The 19,691-nt window shown below is 51.5% G+C and overlaps 1 protein-coding gene across 5 annotated transcripts in view; it reads left to right on the top strand.

The window, feature by feature from the left end:
- Positions 1-3,631: 3,631 nt before the first annotated feature.
- Positions 3,632-19,691, top strand: part of ALPL (alkaline phosphatase, biomineralization associated) — a 69,776-nt gene continuing 53,716 nt past the window's right edge. For 2 of the 5 annotated variants that reach the window (XM_054663500.2, XM_016955828.4), the window contains exon 1: positions 3,632-3,759. The gene's annotated coding sequence lies outside the window, so the exon portion shown is untranslated. Of the gene's footprint in view, positions 3,760-3,995; positions 4,166-19,691 lie in introns of those variants that run through there. The other 3 variants (XM_016955846.3, XM_016955858.3, XM_016955850.3) reach the window with 3 other exon arrangements.

Below are 19,691 nucleotides of genomic sequence, written 5' to 3'. Positions count from 1 at the left end.
GGGAGGAGCAAGTTAAATCTCACCTATAAAGATCTTTCCATCAGGCTGCAGACACACAGGGAGTCCCCAGCAACAATAGCTCATATATGCTTCAGTTTCCTCATCCGTGAAGAGAGAATAAAAGTCCCTACTTTTATTAGCGTCCAATTGCCCTGGCCACGGCAGCATTGTCGGTTTAATGATGCTGCTTCGGCTGTTGTAGTCTCTTCCACCTCATGCCTTTTGGTTCATTTTTTAACTGAGTTAAAGGTGGGGCTGTAGGTGGCACTGGGAATCAAATGGCTGAACTTGTGCTCAGGCCTGGGCTTGAGATAAAATGACCCCTTTAGTCCAAGCATCAAAACAGACCAAGGTTTCCAGGCCCCCTTGCCTTTAAATAGATTTCAGGGATTATTTTCTCCAGCCCTAGGCCACAGCTGACTCCTCACTGCCTCTCCACGAACAGACCTCAGAGTTTTGTTTTCTCTGTCTCTCTCCTTTCTTTCTCCTTTATCTTGGTCTACTGAGGTCCTGGCTGTCCCCCTGCCCCACCCTACCCTATGCTCTTGGGCTTCTGGCCTCATCTCTAACTTAGCTTCTAATTTTTCTTTTCCTTTCTTTTTTTGAGACAGAGTCTCACTCTGTCACCCAGGCTGGAGTGTAGTGGCGTGATCTCAGCTCACTGCAACCTCTGCCTCCAGGGTTCAAGCGATTCTCGTGCCTCAGCCTCCCAAGTAGCTGGGACTACAGGTGTGCGCCACCTTGCTGGGCTAATTTTTATGTTTTCAGTAGAGATGGGGTTTCACCGTGTTGGCCAGGCTGGTCTCAAACTCCGGACCTCAGGTGATCCACCTGCCTCAGCCTCCCAAAGTGCTGGGATTACAGGCATGAGCCACCACGCCTGGCCTAACTTAGCTTCTAATTCTAATGCCTGGTGAACCTCTTAAATTTTTTTTTCCCAAGACAAAGTCTCACTCTGTCGGCCAGGCTGGAGTGCAGTGGTGTGATCATAGCTCACTGCAGCCTCTAACTCCTGGACACAAGAGACCCTCCCATCTTGGCCTCCCAAAGTGCTGGGATTACAGGCGTGAGCCACCATGCCTGGCCTGCCTAGTGAACTTGAAGGTCTAGCTTGCGGCACAGGCTCATGGCATGCACTTAACAGATACGGAATAAATGGATGAATGGAAAAAGCCCTGGACTGGGAATAGTAAACCTGGTAACCAAACCCAGCTCTGACCCTGACCTGTAAGTAACTACTATCTCTGGCCTTGGCGTACCCCATCTATAGTGGGGATTGTAAACACCTGCCCTGCCCACCTTATGATACTGCTGTGAGACTCAAAAGACATCATTAGCTCTTAGGCACAGGGAGCTTGGAGGTTAAATCCAATATGCTTAGTTTTCAACAAGGAAGTGGTGCCCCAGGGACAATGATGGAGAGAAATCGAATGTAATGAGCTGTTGCCACCAGCTGAGTGGTCCTGAAATCGTGGCATCTGGGTTGCACTTAGAGATTGTCCAGTTCAAAAGGCCAGAAGGAATCTGAACCTCGATGGGAAAAGTGACTTGCTCAGCTCCCCAGCAAGCCAGGGCAGAGCTGGAGGATGGACTGGAGTCTCCTGGTTCGAGGTCCAGGACTCCTTTCCGCTGTGTGACAGAGCCAGGAGGAGGGGCACCCGGGGAGCAGGGGAGGCAAGGGCTGCTGGATGCCCCATCTCAGTTGAATTCTCCTTGAGGGACCCAGCCCAGGAACAGAGTAAGAGGGTTTGAGGGTGGAAGGTGGCAGGGCTGGCCAAGCAGTATAGTCCCTGCTGCTGATAACCAATCCCTGAAATCCCGAGGTGGAGGGACTTGAGGGCAAATCATAGACACAGGGGACCTAATGCTGGCCATGTGGCTCAACCAGAAGTGCCCGTCCCTCATAGCTTTGGGGAGATCAGAAGTCAGGGATAGGGTCGGGTGTGGTGGCTCATGCCTGTAATCCCATCACTTTGGGATAAGGAGGCAGGGGGATCGCTTGAGCTCAGGAGTTCGAGACCAGCCTGAGCAACATAGCAAAACCCTGTTCTTTACAAAAAAATACAAAAATTAGCCGGGCGTGGTGGTGCACACCTGTAGTCCTGGCTGCTGGGGAGGCTGAGGTGGGAAGATCACTTGAGCCCGGGAGGTCGAGGCTGCAGTGAGCTGACATCATGCTACTGCATTCCAGCCTAGGCAATAGAGTGGGACCCTGTCTCAAAAAAAAAAAAAAAAAAAAAAAAAAGTCAGGGGTGCTGGCCCCATGATAGGTGCAATGGGTGCCTCCAGTTCCCTCTGGCTCTGCCTCCCAGCCTCTGTCCAAGCAACAGGCAGATTTTCCATGCCTGGGGACTTGCCCCTGGCTCACTGATGATGATACCATCTTAAGTCTCCTGGAATCCTTAAACCCTTCCTTGGCATTTGTGAGCAAGTATTGAGCCCCTCCCATGTTTTAGGCCCAGTGCTGGGTGCTTTCACCTGCAATTTCTTACAGAGGATGGCATTTCCTAAACTCCATTCATTTGCTACCTCCATGATTTTTGCCGTATCACCCAACCCATGAAATACATAAATAAATAGTATTTACTCAATATTTTGACTCACTTTTAAAAAACATAAACTTATCTGAAAAGGGAACCTATGTCACGCCTCTAAATAAACAGTATCAACCAAAAATACAAAAGAAACAAAAATAAATACAAAGACATTCTTGGTTTCTGGCACCAGGCCCCAGTTCTGGCTCCAACCTTACTGAGAAGTCACATGATCTCTCTGGGCCTCAGTTTTCTCCTCTGGAAAACGGAGCTTTTGGAAGTTAATGCATGCACAGTGCCTGGCCCTGAGACTGGCATGGAGTGAGTGGAAGAGAGGTTGCCTGACCTGGCTAAAATTGGTTCTCTGGGCAGACATTTTCCCAAGGGCCACTGAGAAGACCCTCCTGTTAGGAGTCAGTGAGCTCTGTCGCTGGAGGCATTCAAACAGAGCCTGCGGACTTCTCACTGCGAAGTTGACCAGAGAATTCAGTGCTCAGAGGAAAGGGAGTGGTTATTCCATCAGAGCTGGTTCCCCAGGAGCGGGAGCAGGGCCTGTAGCACCCAGCCTCTGTCCCTGGCTCCCATCTATCCGGGATTTTAGCGTTTCCTCTGTAGTTTTCAAGCACTCTCATATGACTCTCGCACCAGCGAGAGGCCAGGGGAGATGGTGTCTGCCTGTTAAAGAGGGGCAGGCTGGTCCACATAGGTCAAGTGACTTGGCCAAGGTCACCAGAGCAGAGTTTTGAACTCGAGCTGTCTGACTCAACTGCCTGGGAAGTGCCTGCCCCTCCTCTGGCATCCAGGGAGCATGTCCTGGGGCTCTGGCTGGGACATAGCCGGATACCTGCGGGCCCTTTACGTCTCTAAAGAAAGAAAGAGGGAAGGGCCCCTGTCTAGGGGGTGGTTTCCCTCCAGATGCCACCCCTCCGAGGTCCCCTTCTGCTGCTTCTTGCGGTAGCCAGGGAGGCAGCCCACGGGCAGGGAAGCGGGGGTGGGGGTGGAGAGTCAGAGGTGCACGTGGACAGAGACAGAGAGACAGGGACACGTGGGCAGAGACGGATAAAGACAGAGACCCAGAGAAAGCCAGATATGTTGACAGACACAGAGACAGACGCCAGAGAGGAAGGCAGACAAAGAGACGGGTGGAGACAAAGACTCCCACCAAGAGACGCAGAAGGAAGATGCCGACGGTAAAGACAAAACAGGAGACGCGCGCAAGGAGCAGGTCAGAGCCCAGGCTCCCTGAGAGAGGAAGGGCTGGGCTGGGGCAGCCCGGAGGCAGAGAGACCGAGAGTGCGGGGCGGGCGAGGGACGCCAGGGCCGCGTCACCCCAGCCCGTTCCTAGCTCCGCTCCCGGCAGGGGGCGCCCTGGCCTCGTGGCACGACCGGCCCGCGGGGCGCGGGGCTCGGGCCGGGGGCGGGGCCGGGCCCGGGCTGGGGAGGGGTTGGGGCCGGGGGCGGGGGAGGGGGCGGGCTGCCCGGGCCTCACTCGGGCCCCGCGGCCGCCTTTATAAGGCGGCGGGGGTGGTGGCCCGGGCCGCGTTGCGCTCCCGCCACTCCGCGCCCGCTATCCTGGCTCCGTGCTCCCACGCGCTTGTGCCTGGACGGACCCTCGCCAGTGCTTTGCGCAGGTAAGGATTCGACGCTGCCCCGCGCCCTGGTTCCCCAGGGCCCCAGCGGACGTGGTCCATCCCCTTCTGCATCCTCCGCTGGCCCCGTGGTTGAACTTTAATGGCAGGGCCGGGGTCTCCAGCGCCACGCCGCCCACAGCAGCCCATTCGGGACGCCCTGCAATTGGTCCTGCCCCTGTCCTCCCGCGCATCCCAAGCTCCCGGCGCGCGCTCTGGGCGGGACAGGAGATTGGACGTGGCGCCCGCGGAGCCGGCGAACTCAGGGGACCGCGCTCGGGACCGCCCTGCAGTCCCAGGGTCTCCTACCTCCCGAGCCGCTGCCTGGGACCCTGCGCTCTGTCTGGGCACCTGCCCTTGGTGCCCCGTGACTGAGCCCCTCCTGGTGCCTCCTTAGCCGTAGCTCTAGAGACCTGGGCTGCCAACCCCCAGGCCTCGTGGCCTGGCGCCCTCCCAGGCGTCCCACCTGACCCGGTGGGGTCTAAAGCAGTTTGGTTTGGGAGGAGGAGAGGGCAGGAGGCGCTTGGAATGGGGGGCGTGGCGGGAGGAGACAGAGGACATCCGCGTGGGTGTCAAAGTGTGGGCACCCACTGTGGGCACCGCAGCTGTGGGGCAAAGCTCTGGAGCCCGCGAAGCCGAAGGAGCCTGCCGCCCCCTTTGGGCTTTGCGAGGTGGGCCTCCCAGGGCTGCTTCCCTGCCCAGTCTTGGTAAGAAAGGGTTAAACGCAGGTCTCAGCAGAAAGGCAGGAGGCCGAGGAAAGCCTCCCCCACTTCCCATTGTGCCTTATGACTCTTTTTCAACACATAATGGGGTCGAAGGCGGGGCCTTTACAAAGGCCTCTGGGTGGAGGGTGAAAATCCTTGAGATCAAAAGAGGGGGCGATTCTTGGGCCAGGAAGGGCTTTGGGCCCTGGGAAAAAGTCAGACCGCTCAGGTGGGCCCAGCTGCCCAGGGAGGCAGGGGTTGGGTCCCAGCCTCAGTGTAGATACTGCAACTGGTTTTTGAAGGCCTACCGTGCGTAGAGGGACCTGCTCTGACATCTCATGTACATCATTTCATTTTACAAATGGGGAAACTGAGGCTTAGACAATTTAAGTAAGTGGTGGGACCAGGGTTTGAATCCAGACTCCAAACTCTGCAGCCCTAGCGTCCTGCTCCCACTGTGTTGCCTAAGAGATAGGGGGCTGAGCCTTGGTTTTGTCTTCCGGCTCCTCCTGGGCTCAGCCCGCTCTTCCTCCACTCTCCAGTCTTGCTCTTTCCAACTGTTTAGTCCTCCCCACCTGTGGGTGTCCCCACGCTGTCCTGCCCCAGCCATCCCACTCCCTGGCCCCATGCATCTTGTTCCTGTGTCACCTTTTTCTTTCTTTAACTGAATACCTGTGAATTCCCTCAGAAGAGGCCCCTGGACACAGCTTCTCAACATCCCAACTGGTGAAGACTAGGCTGAGTGATGATCCCGGTCCATGTGCCCATTTGTAAAAAGGGGTGTATTCCCCTTTCGGGACTATTGTGAGGAATAAGACTGAACTGAGGCCAGAACAAGATGCTATCTTCATTCAGCAAATACTTAAGCATCTGCCGTGTGCCAAGCTCTGTTCTAGGTGCCGGGAATGCCACAGTAAATCAGCCAAAAGCCCTCTTCTGGATTGGATGTTTGCATAACAAAATTCTTTCAGGCTTTGAAACTGTCAGAATTCACAGTGTAGACTTGAAATCAAGCTATTCATAAGGAAGGAGATTAAGATGCAATCACCTGTAAAATGGATTGGCCAACCTTTGGCCCTCACTTTAGCAAAGGCAGCCTTGCTGTGGGACCTGGGATCAGTTCTGTTCCCTCTCTGTGCCTCGGCCTCCTCCCATAAGCTGTGGAGATCAATAATGCCTACCAATGGTGAGGTCTAGATATGATGAATGCTTGCGAAGGGTTTAAGCTGGTACCTGTGCTTAAGAAAATCCTGGCTATCCTCAGCTCTCTTCTCAGCAGAAAATGCAATGCGGAGACTGGAAGTTGGGTTATGTGCCTACCCTGCCTCTGAACCTGTTACCCACTTCTGCCCAGGCCCTTCCCATCCTGTCGGGCTACACATGTGGGGTGGCATGGTGCCCTCTTTGCTCACACTCAGATGCCACCTTCTGTCGCCATCCTAAACACAGCCTGGGCTGGGAGCGCAAAGCTCCGTGATGAGATCAGCCCTGGAGCCATCATCTCTGCAGCGCTTCCTGCCCTCTGCCTGTTCTTGTGCCTCACCGTGTCCTAGCTCAGGACCAAACTCAGCCCTGTTCTGTCCCATGACTTACATACCCAACATTCCCTGCAAGCTGGATATGATCTTGGAAAGGGGAAGTGAGTTGCCCAGAGGCACACAGATGCTACCTGGGGAGCTGGGGCTGGAGCCTGCATATCTAGAATTCCAAATCTAGAAATCTCCATGCTGTACCCATCTCTGGGCATATGAGGCCTTTTAATCCAGGGAGTAGGATCCAGTAGCAGAGCCCGAGTTCTCACCTTGAAATCAGTCTGACTTGGCTTTTTAATACAAAACCCAGAGCTCTGAGAGAACATTGCTGGGAGAGTGAGCAAGCTGGGCTGAGAACCAGCACTCAGAAATCTCCATGTGGCCACAGGAATGCTGACTTGGCTTCCCAGCACCATGTCGTCGTCCTTGGCAGGCTGGAGCTGGGCTTTGTGGTATGTTAGATTTGTTTTTTTTCTTCTGGAGATGTCCTCACTTTCAGAGGGCAGTTAGGGGCAGTAGACTGGAGGTTCATTCCCAGCACTGCCATGCGACCCTGGACAAGTCACCTTCCCTTTCGAAGCCTCAGTTTTCTCATCTGCAATATGGGTTAACATTATATACTTTGCAGGGTCGCAAGATCATAAATGGTTTTCCAACTTTGGGCTGAACCAGCATTGATGTTATTAAGACATTCGTATTTCCTGTGGAGCAATTTCAAAAGCAGTTAACTTTATCCCTACCAGGTGATCCTGAGGGCCTGAGGGAAGTCCACATTTAGGTCACAAAAGCCTACACAGCAGGGAAAACACTGGTTTGGGGGCTGGTGTCTTGGATTCCAATCGCCAGCTGTGTGACCTGAGGCAAGTCACTTTACCTCTCTGGGTGTCAAGCTCATAGGAGGCCCCCAACATCAAGATATGATGCTCAGTGTCTGAAGAACATAGTCTCCGTATTTTTCTGCCTCCTTGTACCAGCTCCCAACCCCCCGGCCAACACTTCGTTAATTGCTCCCAGAAAAACTCTATGCTTAAAGTTTTCCATGCTTAAATTCTCAGCCTCACTGTGGCATGAAATCAATTGTTTGCATTGAATTTGACTTCTCAAATTAAGGGGTAAAATTTGAGATGAGAGTAGGGGGTTAGGGAGGAGATGAGGACGAAGTTAAACCAGATGTGCTTTTGTTTAATTGTAGGATGGTGGTTAAGCTGCTCAAGTATTACCATCGTTCTTTCTGAATTCCAGTAACCAGGAGTCAGGTTTCACAAAAAATTGTAGTGTTCTTTCCTGGCTGGTGTGGACTCGCCCTCTCTATTATTATTATTATTACTATTTTGTATTCATCTGAGGCCACAGAGTACTGGCCAGAGAGGAGACATAGATCCCCAGAATTTCAGTTGGAAGGCCTTTAGAAGCTGGCTCGGTCAACTGGGCTCTTGGCGCACCAGGGAGACTGAGGCCCAGAGAGGAGAAGAGGCTTGCCCAGGGTCACACAATTGCTTAGGGCAGAGTGGACTGGGAATTCAGTCTCCTGGCCTTAAGCTACATGATCTTTCCAAAGGCAACCACTCTCCTGAATTTCATGTGTTTCATTTCTACAGTATATTCTTAGCATATCTGTTTTTTGAAAAGCATTGTTTAAGGGAGGATGCAGAGGATGTGGGTTGGTGGTAAAAGATATTAAGCTCAGGAGAGCTGAGCTGAAGTCCTTGAATACCTCTGTGACCTTGGGCAAGTCACTTCCCCTCTCTGAGTCTCAGATTCTTCATCTGTAAACCAATATATCTGAGGAGTAGGAGTGGAGAGATGAGACTTCCCTAAGACTTGGAATGGGTCGAATGTATTCAACTGGTCCTCAGATATTTATAGCCTGCTGTGTACTGGGTTATGGGAGATCCGTCACAAACTGCCTTCCTAAGGCTGCAGGGGGTGGGGGATTGTTGACTTTTGCGGTGATTAAACAACTTTAATTTAGTTGCTGGTGTTTTTAAACCAGGCAATTTCATTTTATATAAAGATAAGGATTTCTGGCTTCTCTTGAAAGATCAGAAGATGTGGCCATATGGGGCTATGTCCCTGCCTGGCCACAGTGGCTGGAGCTGATTAGCAGCTGCTCCATCCACTTTACCACAGTCTCCACCACGCCCCACTGCCTCACACTTGCCCACCTGCCTCCCTGACATTACCTACCTACCTTCTGAGCTTGCGGTTTCTGGGCTAGATGCGGTGAGGCCATGTAAGAGGGGCTCAAATTCCACTTGGATGATTGTGTGGGGCTTGGGCCAGCCCTCAGGGGGCTCAGGGTGAGAATATGGGACACGTGGACACTAGCCCCTCTTCCATAGCCTGGCAACATCTACAAAACATGTCAGCTAGGCGAAGGAGCTTTCTTCCTGCTTCGGTGGTCCTCAGGAAGAGTCTGAGGGCTCTGGAGGTTTGGGGGTGATAGAGCATCTACCTGTCAAGGCTCAGCGAGTTGAGCCCAGGGTCTAGCTGGGGACAGGCATCGCTGGGTACTTCATTCTAAAGATTGCACAGCCCCTGCAGGGAAGAGACTCCCTTGACAGCTTCCACCTTACCCCTTGCTCCCCAAGAGCCCTGTGCATTGGTGCGCCACTTCACCCTGTGCTCCCTAACAGCCCTGTGCATCAGTGCATAAGCACTTCTCAGACAGGAAACACGATCTTGCACTCTGAACCCACAGCTCTCTGTTCCACCCCCTTTGCTGGGAGCCAGGGCCTGGTGATGACAGGCAGGTACCATGGTGGCTGCAGCAAGCATCTTAGAATCGCCATGTCTGAGCCAGAGGGTAGCACAGGAGGCTGTGAAGCCTGATGGTTACATGCGGGGGGCTCTGGAGGCAGCTGCTGTGATGTGAGATTCTAGGTCTCCACGAATCAACTGCTCTAGGGGTTATGAGATGGACAAGGGAGACTGATTGATTGTCGATTGCTGATACTAACCTCACATCCCCTGGTCCTTACACCTGCAGACGACTTCAGAAATGTGCCCTATGTGGGAAGTGGCATTTTGTGAGCACCATTGGGTACCAGGCACTTTCGCACATTACCTTTGATACTCACCTACCCGCTACCCTCCAGCATTTTGCAGTTAAGGAGACTGAGGCTCAGAGGGCAGACACCTTAGGATTACTCCTCCCCTAGGTCTCTATGCCTCTCTGCTTTGACCCAGGGAAGGGAGGAGAGGACAGGCTGGAAGGTCATTTCTGGAAATAAGGCCGTGGAGACCCTGTAGTGAGGCCCTGACCCTCCAGACTTTCTAAGCCACCCCCTCCTCCTCCACTCCAGCTTGTTTCAGAGATGCTTCTTCATCCTTCCAGAGCTCAGTTTGTCATTCAGGTGCATGAACTTTACCTGGCCAGGTCTGCAAACTGCTGGGCAGAGCTCAGCAAATATTTTATGTTCTTTAAAAAAGTTTTTAGGTGGCCGAAGCAAATTGCTTTTACTGGAAAAACCAGAAGTGTGACCTTTATTTTATTTTTGCAGAGATGGGGCCCTGCTATGTTGCTCAGCCTGGGTTCAAGAAGTCTACCCACTTTGGCCCCCGAAAGTGCTGAGATTATAGGCATGAACCATTGTGCCTGGCCCACAAGTGCACCCTTTAAAAAGATCTACCAGGTGACCCTTTTTTTAGACTGAGTCTCGCTCTGTTCCCCAGGCTGGAGTGCAGTGGCGCGATCTTGGCTCACTACAACCTCCGCCTCCCGGGTTCCAGAGATTCCCTGCCTCAGCCTCCCGTGTAGCTGGGATTACAGGCACATGCCACCACACCCAGCTAATTTTTGTATTTTTAGTAGAGACATGGTTTTGCCAGGGTGGTCTTGAACTCCTGACCTCAGGTGATCCACCCTCCTCGGCCTCGCAAAGTGCTGGGATTACAGGCATGGGCCACCACACCCGGCCCCAGTGACTTTTTGTTGGGTCAACCTCTTGCCTTCTTTAGTGCACCTTTACTAGGTCAGTAAAGCCACAGGGTGGGTACCACTTAGCTCTCAGGCTGACGTTCTCAGGCCTCTTGCTGGCTGTCACTGAAGTGTCTCAGGCTTGTTTTTTTGTTTGTTTGTCTGTTTTGTTTGTTTGTTTTGTTGTTGTTGTTTTTTGAGACAGGGTCTAGTGGCTCTGTTGCCCAGGCTGGAGTGCAGTGGCACGATCATGGCTCACTACAGTGCAGCCTTGACTGCCTGGACTCAAGCAATCCTCCCACCCCAACCTCCCAAGTAGCTGGGACCACAGGCATTCGCCACCACGCCCCGCTAATTTTTTTTATTACTTGTAGAGATGAGGTCTTGCAATGTTGCCCAGGCTGGTTTCGAACTCCTGGGCTCAAGTGATCCTCCCACCTCATCCTCCCAAAGTGCTGGGATTACAGGTGTGAGCCACTGCATCTGGCCAGCCTGGCCTTTTGGAGGATCTCATCCCCCTCCACCTGTCTCCACCTGTCTCCACCTTGACTTACCTGTCTCTCAGCATACAGGAGTTACTAACTGACCCGTCTGCCGCCATTCTGGTGAGAAAATGTCTCATCTGAGGCCCATTTCCCCTCCTCCACTCCTTCTGAGCTCTTCTGTAGCTCCTGTTCTTTCTCTGCTTCATTCCGCTGGTCCCTGCCATGCCACTGCTAACTAAAAGTCCATAGACTATGAGCCCGACATGCACGTACTAGGCATGGTGCTCAGTGCCTTGCCTGTAATTACCATTTGGTCCTACAGCAGCGCTGGGTGGCAGGTGCTATTATCCCCACATTACAGATGAGGAAACAGAAATACAAACTCCCCCAGCTGGGAAGTGAGAAGTAGACATGTTTGTTCCCTGTGGTGACCCATCCATCCATTCAAGGCTACTGCTTTCTCCGTAATGCAAATGACATAACCCATCTTCCTAGAAGAGTCAGTTCCCTATTTATCTTAAAACCACCCAATATAGAAATTCATATTCTAGGTCTGTTAGCCTATCAAGATGTCAGAGATAAGCAGGGTTCCTCTCAACAGCTTGTCCAAGCCCTTAATCACCTAAGTGATTTTTTTGTGTGTGAAAATGCTGTTTTTTTGCTTTTCCCCATGACCTAATCCTTATACAGATGCTCCTTGATTTACCAAAGGTTTTTGTCCTGGAATTGTAAGTTGAAAAATATCATAAGTAGAAAATGGATATAACGCCTAACCTGTCAAACATGGTAGCTTAGCCTGACTTACCCTAAATGTGTTCAGAACAGTTACATTAGCCTACAGTTGGGCAAATCATCTAACACGAGGCCTATTTCATAATAAAGTGTTGACTATCTCATGTCAATTTCTTGGCTATACTGTATTGAATGTGAAAAACAGAATGGCTGGTTGGGTACTCGAGGTGTGGTTTCCACTGAACACTGTAGCTTTTGCATCATCGTAATGAAAAAAATCTTAAGTGTAAGTTGGGGACAGTCTGTAATGAACATTTAAGGGCTTACTCTGTGTCAGAAACTGAGCTAATCACTTTGAATGTCCTTATTGTATTGAGCTCATAATTCTTTCCATTTTGCAAACAAGGAAACGGAAGCTCAGAGAGATTGAGTAATGTTCTCAAAGTTTGGAAAGTACAGGTGAGACTCAAATCCAGGGTTGCCCAATCAGATTGGCATCTGGATTCAAATTTGCATGTTTGGAGAAGAGCTCTCAGGGCACCTTGTGGTACACATTTGTTTTTCAGTGAGTGTTTGCAAATGACATGGGGGTGGGAGGCCCCAGGGGGAGGAGACAGAACATAGACACACCTGGAGGGGCACCAGCGTCTGTTCTCCCAGACAGTGTTTCTTAGCCTGTTCACCCCCTCATAGGAAATGACAAGCCTAGAAGGAAGCATCCTGAGAAACCCAGAGGGGCCTGGGTTTGAATCCCAGCCCTGCCATTTCAAGCTGTGTGACCTTCGCCAAGTCCCTTTCCCTTTCTTAGCTTCTGGCTACCCTCCCTACCACGCATGGTTTATTTGAATGAGGCAAGGCCTTAGGATTTTTCGATTTGTGGATGGCGAATAGCCAGCATGTCTCCTTCCTCTCTCCTGCCCTGCACCCACATCAGACATCACTAGTCAACCACTGCTTGCTTTCCTTCCCAGATTCCTTCTAAGTACAGTGCTCCAGACAGCCATTAGCAACTAATATAGAGTTGGCACACAAGATAAAAGGACATCCCAGAACCAGATTAGATTTGGTCATTGTGTGGGTGGGGGTAGGGAAGGGATAGGCCCAGGTGGCACCCAGTTCAGTGTCACGGTGCTCCTTGGTCTTCTTTTCCTTGTCTTTGGAGGAACTTAGCTAGACTGTACCAGGGCCCGCCCCAGGTGTGGGGTAGGAACCTTTTATGAGGCACAGAGCTGTGCCCATGTTCAGTCCCAAGGGAGAGGCAGGTTTCTGGGCCTCATCACTGTCTAGGCTTAAAGTAAGAGTGACGAGAAAGAGGCTGGTTTCAGGTCCTCCTGGAAAGAGTTAGGCCTGCCCCTCTCCACCCTTTGTAATAACATCCATAGTAGTAATAAGAGTTCTCGACACTGACGGACCACTTGTTACGCACCAAGCCACTCTGCGAAATGCTTTGTATACATTTACACATTTAATCCTTATACCAGCCCATTTTTCAGGTGAGGAGAATGACTCAGAGTAATTTGCCTGGGTTTGCCCAGCTGGTAAGTGTCGGAGCTACGATTTGAATTCATATCTGTCGAACCCCGAATAAATAACTCTTATTACTACGATGGATATTATTACAAAGGATGGGGAGGGGGCAGCCTAACTCTTTCTAGGAGGACCTGAAACTGAGCTCTTTCTTTTTTTTATAGTATTCAGAACATCACTTTATAAACTGTTGTCAGATTACCATTTAAACATTAATACCCAAATACAGAATTTAGACAATTACTTTAAATTGTAACTGTACCATCCCCAAGCTCTCAGCTATGAATTTGGTTTGGGGAGAGGGCTCCGTAATAGGCCACTGAAGTCCCCCGTCCCACCCCTTTATTCTCCCCTGAAAACTAGCTGCCTGACTGCTCTGCCAGACTTGGGCTAGAACTTGGCTTCACTGTGACAGTGGGACCACCTGGGCCCTACAGTGTGGCAAAACCGACCCGCCCACAAACTCCATCCCAGGTGTTGAGATGCTAACACACTGAAGCTGAAAGACCCCACTTGGTTTTGCCACAGATCAAGTTGCATCTGACTAGAGAGCCTGTCCTCTACCCTATTTCCTGCACAAGTCTTTTTCTTTGTAATGCAACAAGCGCTACTCAGCTCAGATCCAATGGGACACAGGGAAAGGGGCTGTAGTGTAGCCCAGCCTTGCTGAGGGAGACCCCTGCCTCGCCAAAGCACTTTGCTCACAAAGGCTGAAACTGGCCTCTTTCTCGTCACTCTTACTTTAAGCCTAGGCAGTGATGAGGCCCAGAAACCTGCCTCTCTCTTGGGACTGAACATGGGCACAGCTGTGTGCCTCATAAAATGTTCCTACCCCACACCTGGGGCGGGCCCTGGTACAGTCTAGCTTAGTTCCTCCTGCTTTCCTCCACCGCAGGCTCAGTGCGGGGCCCGCGGGCTCTGCGTCTTTCTCTCAGCTTACCATGATCATTTCTCATTGATGAGTGCGATACGTCTTTGCCTGTGGAAAGTGCTTTACCATCGGCAGAGCCTTCCACGTTTACACATGCGCAGCACAGCAAAGGGCATCTCTTTTTAAAAGGGAGAAAACTGAAGCTCAGAGGCTGGGCACAAGGGCTCACGCATGTAATCCCAGCACTTTGGGAGGCCAAGGCGGGCAGATCACTTAAGGTCAGGAGTTCAAGAACAGCCTGGCCAACATGGTGAAACCCTATCTGTACTAAGAATACAAAAACTAGCTGGGCGTGGTGGTGTATGCCTGTAATTCCAGCTATGTGGGAGGCTGAGGCATGAGAATCACTTGAATCCGGGAGGCGGAGGTTGCAGTGAGCAGAGATCGTGCCACTGCACTCCAACCTGGGTGACAGAGTGAGACTGCATTTCAAGAAAACAAAAAGAAGATTGAGGCTCAGGGAGGGAGGGTGGTGGGCCCAGGACCACACAGCGAATAAACGGTAAACCCTGCACCAAGGAATTAGGTACCCCACCTGTTCCCTAGGCCTTCTAGAACAAATTGCCTAGGGGAACCTGAGGTCAGTGCTGGGAATGTAGGAGTGGTGGCTCAGCAGAGGCAGGGGTTGTGCTGCCCCCTGCATCCCACCCAGATACACCCTATCCTGTTTTAATCAGCCATTGACCTTGGACAAGTCACTTTAACACTGCCAACCTCAGTTTCCAGGCACTTATTCTATTTTTCAGGTTTTTTGTTGTTGTTGTTGTTTGTTTGTTTTTTGAGACAAGGTCTTGCCCTGTCACCCAGGCTGGAGTTCAGGCACGATCATAGTTGACTGCAGCCTTGACTTCCTGGGCTCAAGTGATCTCCTGCCTCAGCCTCCCGAGTAGCTGGAACTGCAGGCTTGTGCCACCATGCCCAGCTAATTTTTTTTTATTTTTTATTTTGTGAGATGAGGTCTTGCTTATGTTGATGAGGCTGGTCTTGAACTCCTGGGCTCAGGCAATCCTCCCACCTCAGCTTCCCAAAATGTTGGGATTAACAGGCGGTGAGCCACGGGGCCTGGCATATTTTTCAGTTTTTAAAGCCATTTCTTTTTTCTTTTCTTTTTTTTTTTTTTTGAGACGGAGTCTCGCTCTGTCGCCCAGGATGGAGTGCAGTGGCTTGATCTTGACTCACTGCAGCCTCCCAGGTTCAAGTGATTCTCCTGCCTCAGCCTCTGGAGTAGCTGGGACTACAGGCGTGTGCCACCACGCCCGGCTAGTTTTTTGTATTTATAGTAGACACGGGGTTTCACCGTGTTAGCCAGGATGTTCTCGATCTCCTGACCTTGTGATCCGCCCACCTTAGCCTTCCAAAGTGCTGGGAGCCACGGTGCCCGGCCGAAAGCCATTTCTTATTCATGAACTCACCAAACCATCAAAGCAACCCAATAAAGTATTAACATCATTTTGCAAAGTGGGAGACTGAGGCTTGGGGAGGCAAGCAACTTGCCTGAGGTAAAATTGATGGTAAAACCAGGCCTCAAACTCAGGTCAGGATCCCAGGCTGAAGGTCTTTCCCCAGCTGTGTCTCCATTCTCTCTCATCTTTGCCTTCGTACCTGCCATCCCCTCCCCTGCAGCGACCTCTCCCTGCTTGTGTTGCCAGTTGGCATCACAGCTGTTTTTCTAGAGCTTGCTTTGGATATCTTGAACCCTTTGTAATCTGATCATCTATATAGCATCTGGCTCTGAGTTTCAGTTCCTGGAGGGTAGGAGCCCCATCTGAGTCACTTGTGAATTCCCATGCCTAATAAGATGCCTGCTTTCAGCAAGCGTTTAATGACTTTTTTTTTTTTTTTTTTGAGACTGAGTCTGCTCTGTCGCCCAGGCTGTAGTACAACGGCGCGATCTCGGCTCACTGCAACCTGCGCCTCCCGGGTTCAAGCAATTCTCCTGCCTTGGCCTCCTGAGTAGCTGGGATTACAGGCGCCCGACACCACACCTGGCTAATTTTTGTATTTTTAGGAGAGACAGGGTTTCATCATGTTGGCCAGGCTGGTCTCAAACTCCTGACCTCAGGTGATCCACTTGCCTTGGCCTCCCAAAGTGCTGGGATTACAACAGCCCATTTAATGACTTTTGAGTTCATGAAAGGCTGCCCCACTCGGCAAGGGTTTCCACAGCTGGCCTGGCTTGGTTACCATGGGGAAGCCTGGGAGGGATGCCCCACTGGGTGTGACCCTTGAGCCACTCAATGCGAAGCCCGGCCACCCTCCCCAGACCTTCACTGGTGTCCTTGCACGAATGCCACCAGCTCGTAAATGGTTAGTGATTGGCAGCAGGACAAGCCAGTGTCTCTGGGTCCAGTTTTCCTGTTGGCAGTTCAGGCCTTTAGTCTTACTCAGGTATGAGGTGCCCAGTGTCATACCTCTGGCCAATGTCTTTGTCCATTTTGTTCACAGATGTACCCCCAATCCCAAACAGCCTTAATTTCTTTAATAATAATAATAGTCATAGCTGTAAATTTGCTGAATCTGCATGTACCATGCTTCCTGGTGCATAGTAGGCACTTAATACATATTTGTTGAATGAATGAATACTCGCAGAGAGTTAATATTTCTTAGAGACTGGGAGTCCCTAAGTGAAAGGTCACTTGCGTGACCTCTGTGCCTCAGTTTCATGTGTCGACTCTGTGAGAGGTACTCAGAGGAGTAACCAACACATATGTCGATATGTTTTTTTTTTTTTTTTTGAGACAGAGTCTCGCTCTGTCGCCCAGGCTGGAGTGCAGTGGCGCAATCTCGGCTCACTACAAGCTCCACCTCCCGGGTTCACGCCATTCTCCTGCCTCAACCTCCCCAGTAGCTGGGACTACAGGCACACACCACCACGCCCAGCTAATTTTTGTTGTATTTTTTAGTAGAGACAGGGTTTCACCATGTTAGCCAGGATGGTCTCCATCTCCTGACTTCATGATCCGCCCGCCTCGGCCTCCCAAAGTGCTGGGATTACAGGCGTGAGCCACTGCACCCGGCCAGGTTTGTTTAAAATATATCATGAACCAGGCTGTGTTCTAAGCAGCTCACATGTATTTTTTCATTTATCCTTGCACCTGAGGCTCAGGAGATTAAGTTCATGTCTCCTAGGTCACCTGGTTGGTGTCACGTGCAAATATTTTAATATCTCCCAGGACATGTGTGTTCCAAATAACATAATATGGGAACCACCTCCCCTACCAGCCTCCTCCCATAACACACACCTCACGCCCCAGATCCTAGGCTCAGAACCAACGGGAACAGTAGTAGGTGAGTCAAGCGGTCATGTTGTCCCTGACTATAAAATGCCTCGTCCAGTGTCGGGCACACAATAGGTCTTCTGATCACCATCTGTGGGATAGGCGCCAATCATGATCTGAGCAGAAGCTGGCAGGAGGGAGCCCCGAATCTGCTGGAGGAAACTCGGTGCTGGGGGACTTTAGAGAAGAAATGACAGCGGTCATAAATCATTGTAACAGTAACAGCTCATATTAACTGAGTGGCAGGCACTGTTCAAGCAAGTCAGATACATTAATCATTTAATCCTCATATCAGCCCTAGGAGGTAGATATTATTGTCATTGTCCCCACTCACGGATGGGGAGCCAGGCTCAGAAATAAGCTCATTTGGGCTGGGCGCAGTGGCCCCTGCCTGTAATCCCAGCACTTTGGGAGGCCGAGGTGGGTGGATCACCTGAGGTCAGGAGTTTGAGACCAGCATGGCCAACATGATGAAACCCTATCTTTACTAAAAATACAAAACATTATAGCCAGATGTGGTGGCAGGTGCCTGTAATCCCTCAGGATTACAGGTACTCAGGAGGATGAGACAGGAGAATCACTTGAACCCGGGAGGCGGAGGTTGCAGCGAGCTGAGATTGCGCCACTGTACTCCAGACTGGGCGACAGAGCGAGACTCCATCTCAGAAACAAAAAACAAAAACAAAAATGGGGAATAAGCTCATTTGTCCAGTAAATGGCTAGTAAATGATAGCTCTGGGTTGTGAACACCAGCACTCAGGCTGTGGCATCTTGCTGTCCTGCCTCCTTCTGTAAAGACTCGTGAAGCTTCCTGCTGGGTAGTTCCTGGTACCTCTGCTCCAGGTTGGCCACTGGCAGCAGGCCTGTGCCAGGGTGCATGCTGGCGCTATATGATCCGTGGGGCGGAGGGGAGTATCGCCATCTCCTCAGGGGCCTCCCCTATGTCACACCCTGAGGCTGGGCCCAGACCGGTATTCAGGAAAGGAAACTGATCTGTCACCTCACCCCTGCCTGGGGCAGCCCAGCATGTGTCAGCCCCCTAATCCCCGGGTACTGCCCAGGACAAGCAATAACAGGGACAACCACCCTCCAACATGGGGAGACCTGCAACAGCTCTGGGGCAGAAGGAGGCTCAGGGAGGTAGCAACTTACCACCCAGCAGCTCGCGGAGCTAGTGGGTGGTTGAGCTGGGATTTGGACCCAGGGCTTGGCTCTGGTGAGGGGGGATGTGTCTGCCATGGGGTTGTCTGGTCCAGAGATCCAGGCCTAGCTCTTTTATGAAACCTTAATTTGTTCACTGATAATAGCAAGAGTTGTCATTTCCTGAATCTAACCTCCCCAAAGGGTAGATACTCAAATCTCTGCTTTTTTTTTTTTTTTGACATGGAGTCTCGCTCTGTCGCCCAGGCTGGAGTGCAGTGGCGTGATCTCGGCTCACTGCCACCTCCACCTCCCGGGTTCAAGCAATTCTCCTGCCTCAGCCTACTGAGTAGCTGGGATTACAGGCGCGTGCCACCACACCTGGCTAATTTTTGTATTTTTAGTAGAGACGGAGTTTCACCATGTTGCTCAGGCTGGTCTCAAACTCCTGACCTCGTGATCCACCCGCCTCAGCCTCCCAAAGTGCTGGAATTACAGGCGTGAGCCACTGCGCCCGGCCCAAATCTCTGCTTTTACAGGTAAAGAATGGAAGCACAGGCTGGGAGTGGTGGCACATGCCTGTGTCCTAGCTACTTGGGAGACTGAGGCAGGAGGATTGCTTGAGCCAAGGAGTTCAAGGCTGCAGTGAGATATCATTGCTCCTGTGAATAGCCACCGCACTCCAGCCTGGGCAACATAGCAAGATCCCATCTCTAAAAATAAAAAATATAAGAAAAAAAATGAATAGAAGCACAAAGGAAGGGAAGGGATCACCCAAGGTCCTATAGCTCATACATGGGTTAATCCAGAATTGGAACCCGGGCAGCCTTGCTCCAGAGTCCGGTCTCACTTAATGAGTACTAGATAATTCTCTGCATGTCAGATGGGTACACTCTTCTTGAACCTGCTAGTTCTTTTGGAGCCAGATCTGGGGAGGGGGAGCAAGGCAGGATTTGAGCAAATAGCAGCAACAGACTGTGTGACACTTGCTGGGAGGCTCCGAGGCTCCAGCTCCCTGAGCTTAGGAGTGCGGAGTTTATCTATCCCCTGCGCGATTCCTGGGGGAAGGGAAGGACAGGCGAAGGGGCATGGCGGGGCAGTCCTGGTGTCTCCAGGACCAGGGTCAGGGGGAGGCCAGAGCAATTAGCCTGGCTGAGGCCTCTGCTAACTCAGAAACGTAAGTGGGGGATTGGTCCAGGCCTCACTCCAGGGCTCTGGCCTCGAGCCTGACCCTCCTGAGTTTCTATCTGAGGCTTCCAGAGTCTTCCTGGGGCAGTGAAT

The sequence above is a fragment of the Pan troglodytes genome, chromosome 1, assembly GCF_028858775.2.
Source record: "Pan troglodytes isolate AG18354 chromosome 1, NHGRI_mPanTro3-v2.0_pri, whole genome shotgun sequence".
NCBI classification, from domain to species: Eukaryota; Metazoa; Chordata; class Mammalia; order Primates; family Hominidae; genus Pan; species Pan troglodytes.
The sequence above is the reverse complement of the archived record's forward strand: the minus strand, read 5'-3'. Positions and strand labels throughout refer to the sequence as shown.